Source organism: Amblyomma mixtum, chromosome 3, assembly GCF_055824585.1.
Source record: "Amblyomma mixtum isolate Tamu chromosome 3, ASM5582458v1, whole genome shotgun sequence".
Classification (NCBI taxonomy): domain Eukaryota; kingdom Metazoa; phylum Arthropoda; class Arachnida; order Ixodida; family Ixodidae; genus Amblyomma; species Amblyomma mixtum.
The window spans coordinates 432,298,722-432,321,153 of record NC_143014.1 but is presented as its reverse complement, the minus strand read 5'-3'; the positions used below and the strand labels follow the sequence as shown (position 1 = coordinate 432,321,153).

Here is a 22,432-nt window from a genome sequence, read left to right as displayed (position 1 = left end):
GTGCGGCTGTGACAACCGTGTTGCTGTGTGAGGCGCGCTCGTGGGCGCGGATAACTTCCTCTAGCCACGCTCTTTTGGTTTCGCCCTTGTGCGTTCCCAAAGTGCATTGCGTGGCAGCGGCTGGAGAACGGCATCTGGGTAATAAAGTAGGCTTTAAATCTCTTAATGAGAAGCTCGAGGGTAGTTGCTAAAAAGTTAATGTTTCAATAATAGTCAAGCAGCCTACTAGTTAACAAGTCTTAGTTGTATTGTGATGTATAACATCACTGACTATAGTATCTCGGAGAGTGCGATCTCCTAACTGGCACAGGCGCTATATTTAAAAAATTGCTAACAGTCTCACTTGAAACACCTTGTATATTACGCTTATTCGTGCTGCTAAACGTACAGAATGTGGAGGGCATATCAAGCTGAATTCTTGCACCTTTAATCTTTTTACATTCAACTTCTTACACATCACAAGCTATATCAAACACTTTATGAAAAGCTTGTTCAAGGGGCTGTTCGTACATTATTATTAAAGTTCGGAGAGGTGTAATGGTCGAGAGTGCATATTTTCATCGTGGATAGGTCTCAATTCACGCGTTTTTAAGGTTTTATACCTCTTGGATGATATATCACTACCCAATAGATTACTACTCACGGTTCATAAAAATTGATGTTGTAGACATCTTATTTCATATTGTTAACTCTAACCCGATTTCTTCTTCCCACATTCATCCACAGCTGATACCCGAGGATCTGCTGGCTGGTGACCTTCGCGACTGCAACCATGGAGCCGGCTGCTAACACGGCTCTGTCCATGTGCTACCGCGTCCGGGGCACGCCCGGTGAAGCCCAAATGCTGGCCGGCAGTTCGGTGACGGAGCTACTCGCCAGATCATCAGAGAACTACACAGGACTGGTTTTAGTTTTGCACCGTTTGCCAGAGCTACGCCAGTTGACCAAAGTCTATTTGGACATTAAGCCCGTCCACATTGACGAACAAATGGCGTCAGTCATTGCCCAATTTATCCAAACCACGACTTCTCTCAAGGACTTCACTCTTGAATCTTGGAATCCCTGCATATGGCCGTTTCCAAATGACTGCTGGAGCCTGATAGTCGAATCGCTACACAAGAACTCCACCATCAGGAAGCTGCGCATTGAAGCGACACACTTACCCGAGCGAGACGCTGAGTCTCTGGGTGCTGCTGTCGGCCGCAGCCGAAACGTGCACTTCGCAGATTTCAAGACGGAAGGGCCTGTGCAAGGAAACGCCTTCGTCCGGGGCCTGTCTGCGCACATCGCGGACAACCGGACGCTACTACAGGCCACCCTTCGGGGCGACCTCGAAGGCCAGACACCTGACCAGTGGATCGACGTCACAGAGCAAGTCTGTAGGAACGCGGCCACTATGTGCCAGGCCGCTTTGTGTGCGATGGGCTTGCGCAACGACAGGTACGTTTCCTTGTGGTCTCAATATTTTTGCTGGAAGCAGGTGTTATCTGTTGCTCTCCGCACTACGCTCATTGGCCGGCCTTGGACTATGGAAAAGATTAGTTGCACCGCAGGTGTAGTGCTTTAATCACTCACAGCCATCACATAGTAAACTTACCGAAATCTATAGTCCTGTTTGCGCCATAGCGACAACCTGAACACGCGTTAGGCAATACACTATAGATTTAAAAAAGGAGTTACTAGGACGGAAATTAACATAACTTAGGCCTCAAATATTTATACAGAATCCTTGGAAAGAACAGCAAGCCCTTAAAGGGGCCCAGAAACACAATCTTAGTTAACTGTTTTGCCTGCTGATTGCATACAGTTAGTTATAATGGTGCTATTAGCGTCGGTAATACCGCGTACATTCCGTTTTTTAATATTTTAATGTCCTCCCAAAAACAACTTCATGGCTCTGATGGTGTCGCCACACAGTGGCGGGTTTTTAGGAGCGGATATGACATCACCTGGCGCGAGCTTGATGACTGGACAAACAGTAAATATCCTGCAAATTGTGTGAATAAATAGAGACACATTATGTCACCTGTCTGCGTTTTATATTAGATCAACAAGAAAAACTTGCTTGTCTTAGATAAAAGCCCTGCAAAGCAAGTAAAATAAAAATACACCACCAGGGGCGCTCTGGCATGGAAACAACGCTGCCAGTCTCAGCAAGAACGAGTTACAGAGAGCAGGCAGCCATGGAGTACAAACTTCCGCGACGTGCTCTGGCTGGCTGTTTTGATTGGTTGCGCCAGGTGCCGTCATTGGGAGAGCGAAATAGGAGTGGGAAGCCCCGCCAAAATCGAGTTGAGGGCAGCGTTTTGTTTGCTTGTATTTTGAAATTTCTTCACTGAATAACTCCCGTTCCTGTGCATCGATTCCTGTAATTCTTTTTAAGTCAGCATCTGTGTGATATAAAGAACCCACCTGAAGTATAGCCGGTATTCCCCCAGGCAGTGTTTTGCAGCCCCTTTAAGGTACGCTTAGAAGGTAAAAGCGCCCATGTAGATTTCTGTTCACAAATTACGCCGTAATTAAAGTACTCTTAGGATCAAATGAACTGCGAAGATGACAGTTGAAACGGGAGGAGGAGTGGCTTAGCTCAGCTATGCCAGGATATACGTAGCAGTGACGTCACGTGGCTCTGCGCCAGCGGCGAGCGCGCCAACTATGCGCAGTGACGTCACTCGCTCCTCGCGCATGCGCGGTATGGTCGACGGAGGGGGCAGGCGAAACAGCGAGACTGTGACCAATGTAGCTCACGCTACAAAAAGATTTTACTCGAGGCAGACTGATTAATGGGGCCTTTCATTTTCACTTTGATGGCGCGGAGACCACAGCGATGAAGGGTTAGTAGGCACGACATCCTCTCCAGCAGCTAACATTTACGCGTTCCCGTTTTGATGGTAGCGTTGGCCTGTTCCTGCTTTGGATTGGTGCTGATGGAACACAGCTTGGACGCTCCGGCATCAAGAAGAATCAAACGATAACAAGCGCTATTTTCTTCCGTATTGAAGCTTTGCTCTCAGAGGAAGATGCAGAAAGCCTTTTATTTAGCAGCTGGTGGCCATCCTCTTCGGGCGGTGTGCATAGCCCAGGAGTCCGTTGGCTGTGGCTAATCTGCGGCGTGCCCGCTAGATCAGCCGTGGCGGGTCTTGTGGGTCTGTGCTGGACAGAGCAACCTCCCAAGAGTAGAAAGCGCAGTGGTTGCCCCCAGCAGTCCTACTGGTAGATAGTACTGGTAGATTGCCACGCAGGTAAACATCGATCGCACTAAATTTTAATGAATAAGGTGAACGCGACCCTGAATTTCGGTCCTGTCTAGTTCGGATGCAAGTGCAGAACTGAATGCAATATATTCGTAGGCGAACAGCGGTTTAAGTGCGGATACCCTTTTAAGGCGCAAGGCTTACTTGTCCCAGTGTGTGTGCGCAGGCGTGTGTGTTTGCGTTTTTGTGTGTGTGCGTGCGTGTATATGTGTGACAAGATGGTTCGACCGGTGGCAGCACCGTCCATCCCAGGGCAGCCAGGAGTGGTATCATCGCTCCCAGGGCTCTATGAACGTTAAGTGCGGAAAGACCAAGCCGTGGCGGCGGCTACGTACGGTTTCGTCACGCCGCTGCGTGCGGCGACTGCGTTCACAAAGTGAGCGGGCGGGCTTCGGCCTTGGCAGAGAGACTTCATTCAGCTTACGTGTGCCAACTTTTTTTTTTCTCCACAGGGAAGGGATCCGGGCACTAGAAATAGTGATCCAGTTCCCTACACTTACTGAGGAGCTGGAAAGGATGCTCGCCGCCAGCCAGAGAGAGACAGCGACCATGGTACGGAGAGCGCTGCGCCAGGCCCAGTCGATGCACGATTTCATGAGGCTTGCCGGGGTAGTGAAGAAGCAGGTCGAGTGCCTCCCGACCAACGACCGCCGCACCCAGCTGGTCGCCCTTAACGACTACTGCTGGGCTGCTATCAGAGGCTACCTGTTGCTGGACGACGTGTTGCGTTAGATGCAGCATTCCATTGGATTAAAAATGCCATTTTCAACGTTTTTATTGTTTTGTTTGAAAGGCCAAGCAGAAACCTGTTTCTGGCTTTTCGGGTCTCGTTATTCTGGCCCTTCCTTTGCTTCGACGCTCGAGTGAGCTGTGCCGCCCGAGCAGGACGGAGATGCTAGGGGTTACATCCATCGTCTCGGAGGAGGTGCTGAAAGCCCCTCGACGAAACCGCGCGTGGAGGGGTTTCAGGCCGTCCACTGTGGTGAGTACACTGGTTGTCCGCGGGCTCGAGGAGTGTCCGGATCTTTTTCGGAGGTCACTGGGCAACTTTCGCTGTCCCCGCCTGGGACGTGGATGGTCCTAACCTGTGTCCCGGTAAACGGGACTTGGACAGGCGCCGGACTGCGGCATGATGCGTCGCTCCTGCGCACCACATCCGCGAAGTTTCTTGGTTGTGAAGGCGACTGGATTAGATAGTGAAAATCGTCTACGTGCCGCCTTGAATGAAATGTTTTCCTTGGTTTTCAACGTTATTATATCCTTTTCCATCTTCTATGATGGACAAGACCTGGAATATGCTGGGTGTTCGCCTTCGCAGTTTGCGCAGTGCGGTGATGCTTCACAGCTCTCGGATTTATGTTCCCTTGAGGCACATTTTGCGCATGTTTGGTGGCCGCGGCAACTCTGGGAGCCATGGCCAAACCTCTGCCAATTAAAATATCGACGGTGGTTTGGAATATAGCCGTGGACGCGGATTTAGTCATATAAAAATTCGATAGATTCATGGAGTGTGCTGCTGGCAAAAGTGAGTACTAAGTGTTTGTTTGCTATTTCCTTGTCACCTTTTCTGATTTTTATTCGGTTGACATTTACGACACTTTGGTCAGTTCGTCCATCCAACATCTCTTTTTTGGTGAGCAGAAGAAAACTATGTTCAGAAATTACCCCACTGACAGTACTCAAGGATCGGTGCTCGGTGATAGAGACTGCCGTCTCTCAAAAAGACAACTTTTGGGAGTTTTTCATGTTGCGTATTATCTTAGATTTCGAGCAGTAGAACACCCCTTGCTAGTTTGTTACCCTGTAGCCGCGGCCCAACGTATCTGTCAGACTGTTAGCAACTTTGAACGGGGATATCTTTGTGGCTGGTTGCTCCATTATTTCACCATGAATAACATGGTGTGTTGAAAATTTTTCTTTTACCGTTAGGAGCTGAGGTGTTGCACCGGTCGGAGCTGTTTTATTAGGGCGATCATTTTGTTGGGAAGAGGGAGCCATGAAATAAGTATATTGTTCGGTCATGGTGCCAGGCGCCCAACACGGAGCCCAACGAGGGACGGGACAGGAATTCGGAAGTCCTGCCCACATCAGCTCTATACCCCAACTATAACCCAATATGGAGCAACACAGTGTAACTACTCCATACAAGGTAAACACTAGCCGCCAGGAGAAAAAGAAAAACCGAGAAGAGGGGAGTGGTCAGAACGAAGATAGGAAAGGGAAAGATGAAGGGGAGGACAGGAAACGGGGACTGCCGATTTCCTCCGGTCGGATCATAACGGTGGTGCCGTCTACAGGAAGCTGGGACCAAAGTGATGTGTTGCCTCCGCCGAGCAGGCTTAAAGGTCCACACGGTTGGCGTCGGCTATAATTGCGGCTCACTAAAACCTCTACAGGCAGACACATATACGTAGACATTTTCCATATCTGAATCCCCGCAAACCATCCACAGCTTCTGCCCCTCCCTTCACACATACACTCCAACCTCCTAATTAAGCCCCTCCAAGTTGTGTTTGGCGCATGGTGGCCTGAGATGCCTATGTGCCATTAAACCCAACACAACATAAGCCCCTCCCACTTAACAAACACCCGGAGTATCACACCGCACGCAGAGCGATGTGCACACGTGCCCTCCATAAATACTACGGGCACCGAACATACACGGACTGCCCACGCATCCCCCCCGAGTCAGCAGAGGATGCTGCAATGGCCGCTACCATTGCCCACACTGAAGCCCGGTACATTCGCTCTCACTCTAAAAGCGCATTACAAAATTTTGCTAGAGGCAGGATCCACGAGACCGCCTACTCCGTCTTGCAGTTCCTTCCTGCTACACTGCCCCGCTGATATATTTGTCGATGCTAGAAGCGTGTCCCACCAGGCATCGTGTCCAGGATCACCGCCGCTGTGCCGAAGGAGGAAGGAAACGTGGGCCGGAGACGGGGAGTAGGGGAAGTGAAGGAAAAACTGTATTCACATATTTACATTATTTACATAGAGCGGGACTGAGAATGGCTCTCAGTGGAAGAGGAACGTCTTCGTCAACCGTAGTCGACTGGATCTAGCAGGCTTCTCTCGGCCACACTCACGGCCGAGTTAAATATCGTCCGGTTTCCCCAGATCCCTGGCTGGGGAATAATGGTCGACGAGCACTGTCCAATCCGATGGACCGAAGGGGACGTTCTTGTCACCACCCACGGCTGGGCAGGTGCGAGCTTTTCCACTCTAACGCAGCTGGGTCGATGAGAGGGGGAGAATGCTGACTCAACCAGCCCAGCGGGAAAGGAACCTCCCGAAGTCTTCCAGCAGGGGAATGAACTTGCCTCCCCGCCGATTTCCCAGAACGCGAGTCGGGGACACAGAATTCTTCAATTATCCGCCAGCGTGACCGGCGCCGCCAAGTCGCCTCCGCATTCACGGTGGTTGCTCGGACAAAAGCTCCTGGGCCTCGCCTGCCTTCGTCGCCGCTATAGTGGTCATCTCCGCTGTGGTCGCTGGGGTTTCTGCTGACAATGGCCCTCGACATTCTTGCTACACTAATCCGCTGAGGCTCGGAGGGGCATTCCAAACATCCCACTTCCCATGGTCGTCGCGGGGTTGTCGACCTTGGTGATTGTTCACGGTAGCTGTTTGATCGGGCCACGTGGTCCGAAGTACGGCTACAACAGCAGGCCTCGATGAATGTTCACGATAGCGGCTTGATCGGGCCCACGTGGTCCGAATTACGGTTACAACAGCAGGCCTCGATGAATGTTCACGGTAGCGGCTTGATCGGGCCCACGTGGTCCGAAGTACGGTTACAACAGCACGTCCGCCGCCCGAAGAGGTCTCGTAGTGGTTGCAGCCAACGCTGCTGCGCGCAGAGACCTGGAGTTGTGTCCGTTCGGCTTTTGGTCACAGCTGGGCCCAAAGGTTCTTCCTGCTTCGTTGACAGCTGTAACGAGCTCAACCAGCAAGGTACACAGCCCAACCAGCAGAAAGCGCCAAACCGACTTTAAGAACTGCCAAGCTGTTTTCGGTCGACAAAGTCTGTTTAGAAAAAATGAGCTGTCGCGTGAAATTTACGTCCTCCTCCGAAAGTTTCCAAGTTTGACCAAACCAGAATACACAGAGCTTGATTAGTCAAAAGGGAAAAATTTTCTAAAATTTTGGGGGGGTGCCGTAGCACGGTGTATGTCACAGAAAGCCACCGCCCGTGAGAGCACAAAGGGAAGGTGGAGCTGCTGAACACACATACAAACAGACAAAAATGATTCTCGCTAAAGCAAAAAAAAAGAAAATACAAATTTGCTTAGCGGATTAACGTCCGGGGAGTCAGGAAAGGGCATTACACGGGAAAGCTTCGGCTGAGGCCATCAGCGTTGCCATTATCTCTTACGTTTCTGCAACGCAAGTGAACTGAGTCCCGCAATGCCAAGCTCCAAAATTTCGCTCTCATTTCGCATAGGAGAGTGTAATGAACAAAAGACAAAAACAAGCATTAAACTCAATATGAGATTATGCGTCATATCCGCCCCTTGCGCGGCCGTGGTCCGACAGCTGCTTTAGCAGATAAGACATTACATAATGCTAGGAATTTCAGCTTGCATTTCTGTACAGGAGAGTTAAATGAACAAAAGAGACAAGCATTCAACTCAAGAACGGGTTATTCCTCGAACCCGCCCGCAAACAGCGGTGCGACTCAGGGAATTTACTGGCTCCTATTTTTCAGCCGCCCCCTGCGCGGCCGCGGTCCGATAGCTACTCTAGCAGGTGCAACAGGACACAAGGCTAGGAATTTCAGCTTGGGACCCTTAACTGTTCCTCGTCCAAGTCTCGCGGTTCTGAAGTTTGGCTGACGCTCAGAAAGCAGAATGCGAGAAGGGAACGAACGGGTGCGAATGCCGTGCCAGCGTATCCGTCTCTCTCGGATTGGGTTCGCGCGTTGCGTCCCCTTAGCTTGTGTTCCCTTCAAGCGGCGCGTGCGAACTCTTGAGCGCTGAGGTGCCAAATTGGGGCGGGTAACCGGTTGTCCGGTTTTCTGTGCAGCAGTCAACATGAGGCGCACTTTCCCCTTCATTAACATTCCCCGTTTGGCCACCTCTATACGCCGCCGCTCTGTGGAAACCCTCGCTGTTGGTTTGCGGGGCGCGTCACTAGCCATCGCGGAACCGTCACAGGTTAAGTCGTCGGCGTTCGCCTCATTGTCAGTTTGTGATCCAGCCTGCTCTGGCTCACTACCGTTAGAGTTTATAAGGCTTACAGGGCCACGTTTGCCCTCTTCACCCGCGTGCTCTGCTGGCTCTGCGAATTCTGGAGCCTTCGAACTGGTAAGGACCTGCGCAGCATTATTTCCAAAACAAAGGCCTTTTTCTTTGGGCAGCATATCCAAGCGATTTGATAAAATCGAGGGATACTGCATAGGCAGGTTTTGGGAGACGGCTGCCTTGGTCAGACGCAGCTCGAGCGGGCTCTCGTTCGCGACGCGGGCAGTAAGTTGGTCGTATTGGATACCTTTCCTATCCTTATACTGGCGGTACAGCAGGCCAGAACGGAGCTGGAAAGGTATGTTCTTCCGTGACACACCTATGTCACTTTGGTGACTCAAGTAATGTAGAGTCTGGTCTTTCTCTTGCTCAGCGGTGAACGTTTCTCTGTCCACACGAAGGAGTTCGAGAAAGCCATCTGAGTGGGGCAACACAAGATTGGTATTCAATTCCTCACCTAGCCCCAGCTCATCACTTGCGCCTGCTTCGGAAGACTCACTACAGCTTGCACTACTATCGGTGCTCTTTATCCCTGTGCTAGAAGTGAGTAAGTCCTGTGCTGACTCGTCATTAGGTAACGCGGAGCCGTCACGGGTTAAGTCGCCGGCGTTCGTCTCATCGTCAGTCTTTACTAGAGATTGCTCTGGCTCGTCACCGCGAGAATTTACAGGCTTCGGGCTTACAGGTTGAGGTTTGCCCTCTTCAACCACGTGCTCTGCTGGCGCCGCGACCTCACGAGCCTTCGAAATGGTAAGGACCTGCGCAGCGTTATCTCCAAAACAAAGGCCTTTTTCTTTGGGCAGCGTATCCAAGCGATTTGAGCAAATCGAGGGATGCTGCTTAGGCAGGTTTTGGGAGACGGCTGCCTCGGTCAGACGCACCCCGAGCGGGCTCTCGATCGAGACGCGGGCAATGGGCAAAGACACGCTGGTTTCAGTGGAGCATAACTCAATTTCGGGTGTTTGGTCGCGAGCGGCTGTCGTTCCCTGATCGTTGAACTGATCATTGTTTCGAGGCAGCGCTGAGGCGCATTCCTCGCTTACAATAGAACTTTCATCTGTCGCGTTCAGCGCGCGACTGCTTTCTGGAGGACGACATTTTTGCGCTGCGCCTAAGTCTTTCTGGGTTGAAAGGGCAATTTCTGCGGCATCCCGCTTTTCAGCTAACGCTGCGCTCTTGCTTGGAGCGCCACAGTTGCTGTCAGGTGACGGACAACGACGCTCTGTGCCGCAGATGATCGCGTCAACTTCCCGACTGTCACTGTTCTCCTGAGCAACTACGTTGTGCGTAGCCGACCAAGCGAGGCTCTTTGGCTGGTCACTGACGCACTGATGGGAGCGCTGCCCGCTGCTATCACTTCGGCTTTTAGACTCGGTCTGTACACGAATTCCGAAGTATCGGAAGAGGGCACTTTTTGCTTTGTCGTAGTTGCGGGCATCCTCATCGGACAGTCGCGCTAATACGGCAGCGACATCACAAGGAAGGATGGCCAGCAACATCATTGACCATTCGCCCTGATCTAGCTCCTCCTCCGTACATATCTGTTCAAAATTCGCGAGGAAAGTTCTGAAGCTCTCGCCTCTCTGAAAAGTCCTCAACCGATCTCGGGCCCTTCGCCGTCTGAGAAATTGAGTCGTACGTATGAGCTCCTGCTGCTCTCGTTTACGTAGTTCCTCGAGCTCAGCGAGTCTCTTACGGCATTGCTCCTGCCATTCTTTTTCAACCCTCTCGACCTTCTCTTTGCGCTCTTTTTCAACCCTGTCGGCCTCCTTTTTAGCGGCTTCCTTGCGGTAAAGGCGTTCTTTTTCAACTCTGACGGCCTCCTCCTTGCGTTCTTCTTCAACTCTGACGGCCTCCTCCTTAGCGTTCCTGATTCCCTCCTGAATGACTTCCCAGGTCTCCCAAATTTTGTCACCATCCTCCTTAGCACCACATTCCTTAATAGCCTCAATCAGCTGCGGCTTTCTGTGACTCTTCCTGGCCTCAATACCCAGCTTTTCACACAGCAACATCAACTCTGGCTTCTTTAGCTTGCTCAAATCCATGGCAACTTCCGAACGAGGACTTTCAATACAAGCTGCTACGTGAAATGCATAAGCGAGCACGTGCAGAAAAACAATCTACAGGAAGTGATAAATTTCCAGAGTTATCAAGCCTGGCAGATTCTTAAAGAAAGTCAAGCGCTCACCACTGCCGAAGCCAGGACCAAGCGTGGAAGATCCCACCGCTGCCAACCAGTTGATATATTTGTCGATGCTAGAAGCGTGTCCCACCAGGCATCGTGTCCAGGATCACCGCCGCTGTGCCGAAGGAGGAAGGAAACGTGGGCCGGAGACGGGGAGTAGGGGAAGTGAAGGAAAAACTGTATTCACATATTTACATTATTTACATAGAGCGGGACTGAGAATGGCTCTCAGTGGAAGAGGAACGTCTTCGTCAACCGTAGTCGACTGGATCTAGCAGGCTTCTCTCGGCCACACTCACGGCCGAGTTAAATATCGTCCGGTTTCCCCAGATCCCTGGCTGGGGAATAATGGTCGACGAGCACTGTCCAATCCGATGGACCGAAGGGGACGTTCTTGTCACCACCCACGGCTGGGCAGGTGCGAGCTTTTCCACTCTAACGCAGCTGGGTCGATGAGAGGGGGAGAATGCTGACTCAACCAGCCCAGCGGGAAAGGAACCTCCCGAAGTCTTCCAGCAGGGGAATGAACTTGCCTCCCCGCCGATTTCCCAGAACGCGAGTCGGGGACACAGAATTCTTCAATTATCCGCCAGCGTGACCGGCGCCGCCAAGTCGCCTCCGCATTCACGGTGGTTGCTCGGACAAAAGCTCCTGGGCCTCGCCTGCCTTCGTCGCCGCTATAGTGGTCATCTCCGCTGTGGTCGCTGGGGTTTCTGCTGACAATGGCCCTCGACATTCTTGCTACACTAATCCGCTGAGGCTCGGAGGGGCATTCCAAACATCCCACTTCCCATGGTCGTCGCGGGGTTGTCGACCTTGGTGATTGTTCACGGTAGCTGTTTGATCGGGCCACGTGGTCCGAAGTACGGCTACAACAGCAGGCCTCGATGAATGTTCACGATAGCGGCTTGATCGGGCCCACGTGGTCCGAATTACGGTTACAACAGCAGGCCTCGATGAATGTTCACGGTAGCGGCTTGATCGGGCCCACGTGGTCCGAAGTACGGTTACAACACCGCCAAGTGGAGCTGATCTGGTTGCCTGCGCACTCGGGAAACCCTGGTAACGAAGCCGCCAATGCCCACGCCCGAGGACTAATAAACCGGGCGGCGGCGGACTCGAACCTGGACGACTCGAGAGAGAACATGCATACCTTCAGCGAGCTGACGCGGGCGTATCGGGCCGAACGTCAGGTGTGGTTTAGGGAACAAGAGTTTAGGATAAACTAGATGAAATCCAGTTTTCTGTGCAGGAGAAGAATGACATAAATACCGCTTCGTGTTCCCGCCCGTACACGTCGCTGACGGAGCGGTGAGTTGGCGTGGGCACAGCATTAAAAAATCTCGTCGCACGTAAGAAGCGCCACATTCTTCCATACTATTCCTTCGAGCCTTGTCCGCTCTTGCAGTCGGAGATTATCCCCTTTTCGGTGATCATCATCATCAGAAGCCTTCAAGACCTCTGTAGTAGTAAGAGAATAGGTAATCACTAATAAATTTCGCAGACTCGCATGATACAAGGTAAACCTGCAAAAACTGCCACAACTTATAGGCACCTCATAGCACGTAGCGTCACCTCCGTTTCAAATGCCGTGCATTTACTGTTCCTTTTTGAACTTGTGCAACGTGGCTCAGTGCAACAGACAACGTTATTGGCGCGTTTCACACACTGAAGCGCCGCGGTGGGGCGAAAGACGTCCCAGTCTCCGTGATGAACAGCGGCGGTGGGGAATCAGAGGCGTCTGCGGTAGTTGCATAGGACGTCAGTGAACCGTTTCTTGTGTTGTGCGCTTGTTTCGCCGAGTGATCTTTCAAGAATGCGTGTGGCTAAGAAGCCTTTTCGCAGCAACGGCAAATCTTTAACAACAAATTAGTGGAGCGCTGCAAGCTCATCCAAACTAGTGTCTGATGTTATAAATTGCACCAGTGAATGGTTAGCCTTCCTTTCAACGATCTCATCTTCAACAACATTCCCGCTATGTCGGCCGCCTACATGCAGGGCGACGTTAGATCCGCCTGCGAGAAGTTCTGCAGGATTTTTTTTGAGTAGACTCGTCCAGCTTCACTGTTTCTAATGTTTTTCACGTGGCAGAATTTTTCTGTCTCCTTTGGATCGTAGAGGTTTTTCGACGAGCGCCGGCCCTACTGTTGCTGAAGCTCTGATTTATTTATTTTTATTTATTTAAATACCCTCGTGGCCTTGCGGGCATTAGTGAGAGCAAAAACTTGGAAGTTTTTGAGGCCAAGCCTGCAAGAAGGAAAAAAATTTGGAGGACACTTAAGTTCCGCCTTTAAGGGTATGGCGTGATTGCTTAATGGCCGGGGGACTTATTAGCACACAACACATGGGCCATATGATATCAGAACTAGTAATCTCAATCGGTTATACGCTGCGGGCACATATTCCAAGTCACATGATGCCAGTATAAATGTATAATTAATATATAAATGTAATATATTAATGCATAAATATATAGTATAATTACTATATCACTAATTAGCACACCTCTACTTCCACTCCCCTCATTAGCCCATCACTAAACTACGTTCGCGGACAGAAACTTCTCACTTGTACACTTAATTACTCTAATTATGATCTCACCTAATCCATTCGACTGGATAGCACATTACAACACATACATCCACTCCACTTAGTCAACGTGGCCAGTGGGGACATGGACTGGTTCGCTACCCAAGGGTCACGGGTTCGAATGAGATTTATGAAATATTTTCTTTACTCACTTTACAAAGTTAAGTCAGTTGAGACATGCGCCGTCCTTTAATTCAAATTAAGGTCCTCTTTCTATCAATTTCATTGCAGACATTGACGCATGACGCCACTCGGAGTTTCGCTAGAATCCGGGTTTCCCGCTTAACGAGACACATATTAACGCTGTCAATTAACACAGCCATCTCGCAAATCGGACATCAGGCTCCGCTGCGAGCAGACACGTTTTTGTCGCGCAAGGTTGCGCTAGCTATGGGTGAGCGGCGGGGAAGGTTAAAGCGAGGGCGCAGATACTGAATGCTTTGTGGACAGGCCACAATTTTTTCACTATAATTTTTTTCGACAAAACTATCGATTAGCGCCCGACTCTATGCGCAACAAGATATGACTGAATGAACCAAATGCAGTGCAAAATGATTAAAGATCTCAGCTTAATTACCAAGGCTAAGAAGAAAGCGGTGAAACGAAATACGCCGTACTTGATGCCGCTTGTTATTTATTTTGATTAATTGGAGACTTACCCATTTACATGCAGTTGCGTCGCTATCACATGCTTGCAATAAGCGAACAGTCTAGCTTTACAAGGGCACCTGTCCTGTAAAACGAAACTGCGCAACTCAGCATTGCTTCTGCTGTGGTTCCTTCTGACTGCTAGCGATATATCAAATGGTTTATGCTTTATTCACCTTTATGTCCAGTTCCACTTGAATTTCATGCGGTGGTCCTTTCACGTTATTCGTGTCCAGACACAAACTGACTGCTTGCACATCTTGGTCTGAATATCGGCGGCGGCCGCAGCACATAGGGTGCCCGGCGTCCAGGACTGCTTCGCCATAGTTTAGACAGCGCTTGCGATCCCGGACGTAAGAAAACACAGACGCTATGGAAAGAATTTCCGGAGGTGCCACACCGTCAAGACACACGTGAGCTTGGCCGTGTTTGCAGCGAGTGAACACGTTGTTAGCCGCAAAACATCGCAGCTGCGCTGGCTGTGCTATGCAGCGATCATCATGCTGTCGGCCATGTTGACCGAACGGTGGCGCCCCTTATAGGCCGTGAAAAGCGCGAATAGAACACGGAGCTACTTTGAGAAAAGCAACGACAGACAACGGGAAAATAGAGGTGGCCACGGATCGAGCAAGCGGCTAAGAAAACCAAACAAAACAAACTCTAAAAGCCGGTGCACTGTAGCACAAAATCAATGAGTACCCTTATAAAAATTTCTATAGACAGTCCATAGACTGTCTATAGACTTTAGTCTATCAAGTCTATAGACTGTCTATAGACAAATCCTTTAGACTGGTCTATAGACAGTCTATAGATTTATGGCCATACACTTTTAGTAGACTTTTGTCTATAGACAGTCTATAGACAAATGTCTACTGAAAGTCTATGGGTCTATAGGAAGTCTATAGACACAGGTCTATAGACAGTCTATAGACGATCTATAGACTTATGGTCATACATTTACTATAGAGGTGTCTATAGACCGTCTATCGACACTTGTCTATAGACGGACTATAGACGACCTATAGACTTATGGCCATAGACTTCCTGTAGATTACCGTCTATAGACAGTCTACAGACAAAAGTCTACTGGTCCAGTAGACATATGTCTACAGATTGTCTATAGACATTCCATAGGTGTGTGGCCTGGCAGTCTATAGACAGTCTATAGACCTCTGTCTACTAAACTGCTAGTAGACCATTATCTATAGACTGCATATAGACTGTCTACAATCATTGAAAAAGGTCACCAGACAGAGTTCACACATGAAACAATCAATATACTTACAAATTTAGTTTATTTCCAAGCTATCCAGGCTGGGAATATGCAATACATGCACCATAAGAATGCACCACAGTTACATAAAAGTTGAAAGTAACAGTCCGGCTAGTTTCCTCAGAAGCATTCTTGTGGCCTGTTGTCTGCAGTAAATCGTCCGGGCACGTTTACCTGTACAGCACAAAGGAAAAAAATAATATAAGAGGAACTGAAAAAAAAAATTCCCATTCCATCTCTACACATGTGCTTTACAATGCAAGGCTATCCTGGCTATGCCATTCTAGAAAGGCAATCTTGATCTTTTGGTTTGGTTTTATGGGGTTCAAAAACCCAAGGCGACACAGGCTACGAGACGCTGAAGTGAAAGGCTGGGGAATAATTTCGGCCACCTGTGCAGAGTACACAGGCCTTTAGCATTTTGCCTCTATTAAAATGCGACCGCCTACGCCGGAATCGAACCTGCATCTTTCAGGTCGCCATACGAACATTATAGCCACTGAGCTATCACGCCGGCTCAATCATATCAGTAAATACACGAAAGATTATATGCGTCGTCATAAAACATTGTAACAAAGAACCCTAATCCCTGGAGCACTCTACTCTGAATCCAGTACTGATACTGATTTCTGTATGGCAATACTGTTACAGCCAATACTGACCTCTTTATGGCAATCCTTTTACTTTATTTGTAACAGAAGACTTCGAACAATTGTGCCACATATCTGCATTGACTCGCAAGGAGCTGTTAAGAATGCCACCTCCATAAAATACAGATTCAGTGCACCTCACACACGGATCCAAAAAGGAGAATATTGCAGCATTTATTCTTATAACCGCTATAGAAGAAGCGCTTCAAAATACCCTGCGTGAAGCCTGGTACACCCGGCCAAATTTTTAACTGGCTCGGGTGTTGCATCGCTAAATGCACCTTGCAAAAAAGGTGCCTTTCGGCTACACTGCTGGCATATTCATGCTGTAATTTAACGAGTGAAATGTCATTTCGTGCTTCCTTTTTGTTCATATAATGTTTGAGTGCAGTACTTACGTGTTTAGATCAACGTTATCAGAAACATTCGTCTGCCACTACGAACAGCTGAAATAAGCGGCATACGCAGAAATGGATCTAGTCCATATGGCCTCATTATCTGGGTAAAGTACCACTCCTTTCATGGCGGACAAGTTGTTTAGCCAGATTAGTGCAAATGCGCCACCAGAACCATTGCTTCGTATTCCGCTTGTTTCGGCTCTTCGTACAGCGGGAGACGATGAATATTTCTGATAACTTTGATCTAAACATGCACGTACTCCACTCAAACATTATATTAACAAAAATAAACTATGAAATGCCATCTCACGCGTCAAATTACAACATGAATATGCCAGCAGTGTAGCCAAAAGGCACCTTTTTACAAGGTGCATTTAGCGATGCAACACCTGAGCCAGTTAAAGATTTGGCCGAGTGTACGTAAGCTGATACTCAAACGGGCACAAGCTATACAAAACCAGCAGGCAGAAGCAACCAGTTCACCACAGATTTTCGCCTATAACTTGAAGCACAAAGACGGAACAGCATACTCATACATCTGCGCGCGCTCTTAGAAACAAGCGGGTTGCAGCGCTTCCATGCCGCGCTCATTATTCAGAATACTAATACAGCACATAGAGGCTGCAGCTGCGCCGTTTCAAAAGCAGTCGTGAGGTTGAGACAGCAAATTACTGTCACGATAAAATACCGTCTGAAATTTACTTAGTTTTTCCTTCAAGTGCAGCCCCAACAGCGCAGTAAAGAGGTGTGTTTATTGCATGGAGGTAGCCTAACCCAACGCTGCTAGAAAAATCAGCGAAAGCATTGAACGTGCTCAAAGTAGGAAGTATTTCAATGAAACAATTACAGTCGCAGCTATAATAACACGAGAGCTTAATTTAATTTTAGGCGCAAATAATCGGCGAGTCACATCGCCGCTTTCATAACGTAGAAGTCTTAAATCAAAAACACATGCTTTGCCTCTAGCGCAAATGGTATTCGAGAAATCTGTGCACGTGTGAGCGGGATCCATGAACGAACCACTCGGAACGAAATGTAAGCCACCTCTTGTCGAGCCGACCTTTACCCAGCTTTCAAAATGAAGTGCCCGCAAGCCAACGGCGGCGGCCAACGGCTCTGATGACAGACACGGACGAATCCATACGTGTGCAACGAAGGGGAGATGGGATGGAGCTCGTGGGTTCTTCGCGGTGTTTGAGCACGCCGGCCATTCGCGCCGGCAACGAATTTTATTCACCCATCACACTACAAGGATTCCTCCAGCGCCGCTTGAGTACAACTTTGACAAACGTCTCGCGCTTCAGTCTATAGCGTTACAAGACAACTTTGCTGAAACGTCGGCGTCCACGACGCGCACCGAGCGAGCGTCCATACGTAGCAAGCAATGCACACCTCCAAAAGAACAGCACTCCATGGTCCAGACAGGCGATAACACAAAGATAAGGAAATAAATGTAATCCACCACTGAACGAGACTGTATGTAAGTACGTTTTCGGAAGTGCAAAGTAAATAGAGCTCACACGGCGCTAACACACAGTTCCATTTCGGCCGTCATTCACAGGCTAAACGACATTTCTGGCCGCGCATCTACCTTGAAACACGAAAAATCTAGTAGACAGCTCGCGAGGAGCGGCTTATCATCAAGGGCATCGCACAGACTGCCTTTCCGCGCGTTAGTAAAGACAGCGGCACAGAGATAAGCGGCATTAGTCGAGAGCCCGATGGCTTCCGCCTTAGAAACGAAGATAGGACGTTTGTAACTGCGCACATAATCTGTTCTGCACACACAGCTCTGCTTAGAGTGGTTTAGGAGACCAAATGAATAAAATATAAACGTGTAGACTTACCGTAAGGGGACGATGAAGCTGGATTTTGAAGAAAACGTAATCCGCGAAAAACACGCCACCGCCATTGATGCAGCCACGCACAGGGTTGTTTGCAGCCCGAAAGATTTTCCGCCGTCTCGCGGTAAAATGGGTAAAACGTGAAACAGAAACCCATTTCACGGTCGTATCTTTATCGCTCGCACTCTTCCCGTGTGCAGCTTGATCTGATATCCAAGACCACAGAAGGCAATGGGTTTATAAGCTTAAATTCTTCGCTTACCCCCTAAAAAGTTTATTGTTTTCGTGAAAACACAACCGAAATCTAACTTCTTGTCGATATACGCGCCGCATCTCCCACCGAATAGTATGTGGTACAATTCTCAAATAATAATTATAAGGTTACATAGCATAACGTCTTTTTTGCGTGTGTTCGTGTTTAGAAAACTGATATGCGCCACATCAGCGTGTCATCGGCTCCGAAGCAACAGGTGCAAGGGTAGGAACGAAAAAATACTGGCTTTGTGAGTGTTGCGTCGCAGCACTTATTCACGTGAATAGAAACTGCAAAGGTAGAAATGGCAGATGTTAATCGCAGAAAGGACCAGGCTCTTTGAGATTAATCTAAGATGTTTCTAAGGCATGGGCGCTTCCTTGAATTCTCACACCCGTATTTCCCCCTTTATTTTCAGGACGTTATAAAGAGAAATGTAGATCCGTTGATAAAATGTTTCTGATTTCAGCACGTTGGACAGTAACGATTGAAAGATGGAATGGAATTTTGTCGAGCGATTCCTTTAAGGGACAGCGTATTCGTTCGATGTAGTACAGTTTGCGGGCGCCCTTACTTCAAGAACGGCTGCTTTTCCTCGGCTTACTTGTTAGCATTAAATATTTAATTGTATTGACAATATACGTCACGGTATAACGAAAAGGAGCTTGTCAAGGCTCCTGACAACAATATACAGGAGGGTGTTGTGATGGCCTTACGCAATACATTTTAATTTCCGTAATAGCGAAGGAGGTGGGGGAATCCCGACATAGTTGCGGTCACTAGATGCAGGTCCCCTCAACATACAGTGCAAATTGACATTGTTCTGGACTTAGTCGAAGGTCAGTGTATCGAACATTGTTAGATAAAATTACGATTGTTATAGACTGGTCTGTAGGCAGTAGACTATCTATAGTGTACAGTCTATAGACGAAAGCAAATTGAGGTAGTTGTAGACTGTAGTCTGTAGAGAGTCTATAGACCGGCTATAGACGAAAGGAAATTGAAGCAGCTATAGACCGTAGTCTATAGAGAGTCTATAGACCGTCTATAGACGAAATGAAATTGAAGCAGCTACAGACCGTAGTCTATAGAGAGTCTATAGACCGTCTATAGACGAAAGTAAATTGTGACAGCTATAGACCTTAGTCTATAGACCGTCTATAGACGAAAGGAAATTGAAGCAGTTATAGACTTAAGTCTATAGACAGTCTATAGACGAAAGGAAATTGAGGCAGCTATAGACCTTAGTCTATAGCGAGTCTATAGACCGGCTATAGACGAAAGGAAATTGAAGCAGTTATAGACTTTAGTCTATAGACAGTCTATAGACAAAAGGAAATTGAGGCAGCTATAGACCCTAGGCTATAGCGAGTCTATAGACCGTCTATAGACAAAAGGAAATAGAGGTAGTTATAGACTTCAGTCTATAGAGAGTCTATAGACCGTCTATAGACAAAATGAAATTGAGTCAGCTATAGACTTTAGTCTATAAAGTGTCTATAGACAGTCTATAGCCGAAAGGAAATTGAGGCAGCTATAGACCTTAGTCTATAGAGAGTCTATAGAGAGTCTATAGACGAAAGGAAATTCAGGCAGCTATCCCAATGGGCATTGGAAGTCCCATGGATGTCCTGCGGATGTTTAGGATGTCTGCAGGACGTCCATGGGAGGTTCAGTGCCCATCGGGTATAGACCTTAGTCTATAGAGGGTCTATAGACAGTCTATAGACGAAAGGAAATTGAGGCGGCTATAGACCTTAGTCTATAGAGGGTCTATAGACAGTCTATAGACGAAAGGAAATTGAGGCGGCTATAGACCTTAGTCTATAGAGAGTCTATAGACCGTCTATAGACAAAAGGAAATTGAAGCAGCTATAGACTTTAGTCCATAGATTTTCTATAGACTGTCTATAGACAAAAGGAAAAGTCTATAGGATGGCTATAGAGTCTATAAAAAGTCTATAGAAAGTCTATAGACCATTTTTATAAGGGTAATTCGCATTCAAACTGGGAATATGGAACGAATACAGTAAAAAAAAAAGCAGTGCATGTACCCACACTCTAAGCAGAAAGGAGTCCAGATGTCCTTCAGCGCACTTCCTTTTTTGAAAAGGGAGTGCGCTAAAGGACAGCCTACTCCATTTTTACTCCCGTATAAGCGAAATCGTGTTTAGAGTGCAGAGTGTAAGGCCCGTAGGCAGGCCAAGTATCCTCCGTCTGGCCACGTATCTGCAGCCATATCACCTGCTTTTAAATAGTCATCGCGACTGGTATCCTACCGAATAGCAAACTCGTTAACAAGGGGAATGAAATAAATCATCAATTCATCAGCCAAGGAAGCCCTTTTCGCTCATGAACTCCAACACGCGCAAACAGCATGCCAGCAAAACACCGCTAAGCTCAAAGGAAAGTCATCACAGTGAGAGAGGGAGACGGCAGTTCAGACTTGGCCACTGAACAGTGGATCGCATCATAGCAGACACCTGCACCGCGATATATGAAAGCTTTAAAGGGGCCCAGAAACACAATCTTAGTTGACTGTTTTGCCTGTTGATCGCATACAGTGAGTTACGATGGTGCTATTAGCGTCGCTAAAACAGCGTATGTTCCGTTTTTAATATTTTAATGTCCTCTCAAAAAGAAGTCCATGGCTCTGATGGTGTCCCCACAGAGTGGCGGGTGTCAGCAGCGGATATGGCATCATCTGGCGCGAGCTGGATGATTGTACAAACAGTAAATATACTGCAAATTGTGTGAACATTTTGTCACCTGTCTGCGTTTTATATTAGATGAACAAAAACAACTTATTTGTCCTAGATAAATGCCCTACAAAGCAAGTCAAATAAAAATACGCCACCAGGGGCTCTGGCATATGGAAATGACGCTGCCAGTCTCAGCAAGAACGAGTTGGAGAGAGTAGGCAACCATGGAGTTCAAACTTCCGCGACGTGCTTTGGCAGGCTGTTTTGATTGGTTGCGCCAGGTGCTGTCATTGGGAGAGCGAAATATGAGTGGGAAGCCCCGCCAAAATCGAGTTGAGGGCACCGTTTTGTTTGCTTGTATTTTGAAATTTCTTCACTGAATAACTCCCGTTCCTGTGCATCGATTCCTGGAATTCTTTTTAAGTCAGCATCTGTGTGACATAAAGAATCCACCTGAAGTATAGCCGGTATCCCCCCAAGCAGTGTTCTGCAGCCCCTTTAAGGGGATTGCCAAAGGGCGCCGGAAACAACAAAAAAAGATTGGCAAAACAATATAGCGGCATTTAATGAAGATTGGCAATATGCAAATTGTGCCATTGCAATGGACGGAAAACTTGTCTGCATACCGAACCGACAAAATCAGGCTCAATTTATTTTAGCTACAAAAAATCATACAGTATTGTTCTATTTGGTATTGTGTACTCAAAGTACCGATTTATCTGCATCGAGGTCGGTGCGCCAGGATCCCAGGGCGATGGAGGTGTCGGGCAAACGAGAGCGTTGCAGCGTGCCCTGACGGAGAACAGAGCCAACCTGCCAGAGGCAGTTATTGTGGGAGGACCGGCAGAGTTGCTTCTGCCGCCTGTGTTCGTGGCGCATGACGCGTGCCCTATCGGCAGAAACCTAATGAAGCCATACGGAGGAACCACCCTGTCGGATGAGCAGAGGATATTTATTCACAGGTAAACTTAGTATTCTCGTAGTTAACGGCTTCATGACAGTGTGTTTTGGGCAGTTTCACCTATTCGGCTGACACACATATTTATTTTCCTAAATGCACATACAACGATGAGTTCTTGTACAGCTTAAGATTGATTAAAGGAATACCCCGAAAGTGAAAAGCTTTTCAAGCATATTAAGTACTGTTGGTGTCCGTTTTGCTAGTAAACAACTGAGGAAAATAATTAGTGCGCAAGAGAAGTGCTGTTCCACGCGTCCAGCCCACTGATGCATCACTTAGTTACGCATTTGAATTTTTCGTATAAACACTCCTTTTTCTTGTAGGCTGTCAAGAGCCCGGCGCGTTGTCGGATGTGCATTCGGGATCTTGGCGAATCGTGTTCGTTGTCTGCAAACCGTCATCAGCGCGAAGCCGGAGAGAGTCGCTGCC

The 22,432-nt window shown here is 48.2% G+C and overlaps 1 long non-coding RNA gene across 1 annotated transcript; it reads right to left on the bottom strand.

The window, feature by feature from the left end:
• Positions 1-15,198: 15,198 nt before the first annotated feature.
• Positions 15,199-18,179, bottom strand: LOC149358118 (uncharacterized). Its single transcript, XR_016289944.1, has 2 exons — positions 18,091-18,179; positions 15,199-15,369 (listed from the first exon to the last, which is right to left on the bottom strand). It is a non-coding gene; the product is annotated as an uncharacterized LOC149358118 (long non-coding RNA).
• Positions 18,180-22,432: the final 4,253 nt, after the last annotated feature.